Consider the following 4,775-nt stretch of genomic DNA (forward strand, 5'->3'; position numbering starts at 1 on the left):
TGACTTAATTGACTTAATTCTCATTTCCCTCGATGTTTTACTGATGGCATCTCTCGAAAGGCCTTTCGTAAATGGGCTTGCTAAGTTTTGACTTGACTTCACATATTTCAATGATACAATATTGACATCAATCATTTATCTTATAAAATTATGTCTTAAATTAATATGTCAAGACTTTTCATTGTATTTTATATTATCTGCTTTACATATAGCTGATTGACTATCACAAAACATTAAAACAACAAGTATGAGCTTCTCACCTAGTAAAATATCTACTAGCATATTTTTAAGTCATTCAGCTTCTATACAAGCAGATGCCAAAGCAATAAACTCAGATTTCATTGTAGAATGAGTTATACAGGTTTATTTCTTAGACCCCCATGCAACTGCTCCTCCACCAAAGGTAAAAACCCAACCACTCGTAGATTTTGAATATTCAAATTCAATGTTCCAACTTGCATCATTATACTCTTCAATAATAGCAGGAAACTCAGTATAGTTGATTCTGTAGTGTAAAGTATGCTTAAAATATCTAAGATTCTTATTCACAATATTTTAATATTGATGTCCAGGATTATTAGTATACATACATACTTGCTCATTGCATAGGCTATATCAGGCCTTGTGCAATTCATTGTATACATAATACTACTTGCAACACTGACATATTTTAACTGTTGAATACCTATACCATCATTAAGAGTCAATTTCGAATTTGGATCATATGGAGTGCATGCAATCAATATATCTATACTTTGTAAGATTTTTCTTAAATAATGTGATTGACATAATGCAATGCCATTATTATTTCTCACAATTTTAATTCCTAAAATAACATCTGCAACACCCAAAGCTTTCATACAAAATATGAAAGATAAAAGTATTTTTGTTTGGTTTATGCATTCACTATTAGAACCCAAAATAAACATATCAGCAACATATAAACAAATAATAATAATAGAATTACAATCTACTTTACTATAAAACACACATATTAGCATAATATGTTTTTAAACCATTATTTACCAGAGAACTATCAAATTTCTCATGCCATTGCTTAGGGGAATGCTTTAATCCATATAAGGATTTCTCAAGTTTGCAAACTTTGTGTTCTTGCCCTAACACTGCAAAACATACAGGTTACTCTATATATATCTCTTTATCTAATTTTCCATTCAAAGAACTATTTTCACATCCATTTAATAGATTTTAAGCTTATATATGATAGTCAGGGCAATCAGAATTTTAATAGTAGATATTCTGGTTACTGGAGCAAAGGTATCAAAATAATCAATACCTTCTTTTTGTTTAAATCCTTTTACAACCAAACGAGCTTTAAATTTATCAATTATACTATCAGCTATTAATTTCTTTTTTAAAATACATTTGCAGCCAATAGTTTTGCAACCAACAGGCAAATCCACTAATTTCTAAACATTATTAGACATAATTGAGTCAATTTTATTATTTATACCTTCTCTTTAAATGGCAGCAACTTGAAAAGGCATTGCCTCTTAAAAAGACATAAGAGCATTCTTAATTAAAAATGTATAAAAGTTAGAACCAAAATTATTTGGTTTTCTAATGCGTTTATTGTGCCTAACTTTAGTTTCAGGTTTAACATCACAATCATTAGAATATTCAATCATGTCATTAACCGAATGTTCATCAACTACAATACGACTACCATCAAGAAGGGAATCAAATGCATTTTTATGTTCTATGAAAGATGCATATCTAGATCCAACAATAACATCATTAGCAATATCTAAAAATCTATATGCTTTACTATGATCAACATATCCAACAAATGCACATTTGAATGCTTTGGGTCCAACCTTCTTTCTTTTATTTTCTAGAATTTTAACATATGTTAAACAACCCCAAACACGAAAATAACTAAGATTAGGTTTCTTACCAAAACATAATTCATAAGGTAATTTTTCAGATTTGGAATAAGTAACTCGATTTAGAATATAACAAGCTAAGTAGAGCCTATCCCCACAAGTTGGGATGTAAATCCATATTAAGATGCATATCATTCATTATTTATACAAGTGTTCTGTTTTTCCTTTCTACTATAATTTTTTGTTCATGAGTTTTAGGGGCAAAGGTTTGATGGATAATACCATTATCTTCACAGAATTTATCAAATTTTCTACCAAAGTGTTCACCTCCCCTATCTATTCTTAAATGTACAATCTTGGTTTTAAACTTATTTTGGACTCCAGCAAGATAAAAAAGGAATTTAGAAAATGCTTCAGATTTATGTTTCGTCAAATAAACATAATAGAATTTTGAGTAGTCATCTATAAAGGTAATAAAATACCTACTGTCACCACGATTCTGAACATAATCCATCGTACACACATTTGAATGCACTAATTCAAGTCATTTATAATTCTTTTCTACACTAAGAAATAAGAGTCTAGTTGGCTTAGCTTGAATGCATGTCTCACACTTATGATTATGTTCTATTTTAACATGACAAGGAAGCAGACCAAAATTATTCATATTATGAATACAACGATGATTAATATGTCCTAATTGTGAATACCAAAAAAAATAGGAATCAATCATATAAACAGAAGTAATAGATTCATTTGTGCTTATCTTGAACATACCACTAGTGGCAAACCCTTTTCCTATAAAGATTCTCTTTGATCACAGTTACAATCCCAGACTCAATAATAATTTTGAAACTATTTTATGATAATAGATCTGTAGAGATTAATTTTTTATAAACTTCTAGAGCATAGTGGATATTCTCAAGTGTTAAGACTTTCCTGAAGGTGAACTTAATTTCCACACTCCCTTTTTCTAGCACTTTAGTTGAGGAAGAGTTTTCCATAAAGAGATTATATCCCTCTGCCACTACTTTATATGACTTGAACAAGTTTTTGTTGTTTTCCACATGAACAGTGCTTTCAGTATCCATATACCAGTCCTTATTCGCCGCCACCATGAAGGTTTCAAAGATTACAACAACAAGCCTCTCTTTTGACTCATTTAGCTTGGGACTAGTCATTTTTCATTCTCTGCATTCTCTAGCAAAATGGTCAAACTTGCCACAAACACAACAACTAATTTTCTTTTTATCAGTTAGCTTTTTTTCTTTCACGAAATTCTTTTTATTTTTCTGGGTTTTCATGATTTTGCCTCACTTGTTACTAATAATATTCACTTTAGGATAACCTTCTTTAGGACTCATTTTTTTTCATGAAGATGAGTCTCTTTCTCAATTCGGATGTCCTTGAGAAGACCATTTAAAGTGATTTTTCTATTTTTATGTTTTAGGTGATTTCTATATTCTTTCCAGAAATCAGGTAGTTTTTCAATAATGACAGCAACTTGAAAGTCATCATCAAGATACATACATTCTTCCTTGATCTTATATGTCAATATTTGTATCTCATGAATTTGAACAAGTATAGACTTATCATCAACAATAGAAAAATTAACATACTGGTCAACAATAAACCTTTTATTACCAGCGTCTTCTGCATTGTACTTGATCTCCAGAGCATTCCATAATTCTCTAGTCGACTCCAAAGGAGAATACAAGTCAAAGAGAGAATCAGCTAAAGTGTTTAGGATATGTCCTTTGCATCGGTAGTTGTCTGTGTGCTACTTCTCTTGTTCTTTCTTCTATTCTTCCGTCTAAATTTCTCCAACAACAATAGTGGGACAAGACTTTTTGAGGATATAATCGATGTGCAACTCGAATAACAAAAAAGAAAACTTCGATTGCCACCGCTTGAAGTTTGACCCATCAAACCAATTGAGTTTCTCAAGGTCACAGCTAAGCAGTTTTTTGGAGTTGAATGTTGAATCAGAGGCCATATTGAAGTTCTAAAATTGTTGGAACAATTGGTGACCAAAAACAAGATTTAGGAAAATCGAGATCCCAAGCCTAGAGGCACGTTCTTAAGATCTCTATCTTTAGAACTTCAATTATCTCACTTCTCAAATTCTGAAGATGCAAAAAGGGTTTGTTACGACTGAGTTTCTAGGATACAACTCAGCTTGAACCTCAAGAGAGTCACTGTTTCGCAAGATCAGGTGACCTCTCCCACACTTGAACTTGGCAAGCCAAATCGAGAACAAAAGAATAGAAAGAGAAAACTTGAGAATAAGAAATTCTAATGATCCAAAAGATGAAAAAATAAAGAAATTTATAGACTTTAGGAAGGCCAAAAATGTTTTGTGATAAATGAGATTAAAGGCTATACATCCAACAGTATGAAAATTAGATGAAAATGACCCTGAACGGTCACCCACCTTTAACTAACGATCAAGGACCTCCAAAACAGTCCAACAGTTACAATGCCCCATAAACGCTACATAAATGCATTTTTAAAGTCTTTCAAATGGCCAGACGTTTTGAAAAACAGAAAGTAAAAATGGCTTGGTCAAAGCGGACCTCAGCATCTCACATGCGCCGCTGCGAGCATGTGAAGTGCAGAGTGTGCCATCAAAATGCCACATTTCACCTCAAGCGCCCTTGCACACACACACATGTGCGTGAACCACACATTCGTTCTTGCATGAAGTGCAAAAATGTTCGCAAGTCACCCTAACACATAAGGTTTACCAAAGAAAATAATAGAGAACAAACACTATTTAAACCACCAAAAAAATTTCTCTCTTATATATGGGACTAAACATTTTCAAAGCACTTTTGGTGGAAAACAATAAATCAACGATGCTATATTTTGTAACTTTTTCTAACATATTTATATTAAACCAAGCATCTAGATCACATCTGCATGGTG

This window comes from Nuphar pumila, chromosome 7 (assembly GCF_984573655.1).
Source record: "Nuphar pumila chromosome 7, dmNupPumi1.hap1.1, whole genome shotgun sequence".
NCBI lineage: Eukaryota > Viridiplantae > Streptophyta > Magnoliopsida > Nymphaeales > Nymphaeaceae > Nuphar > Nuphar pumila.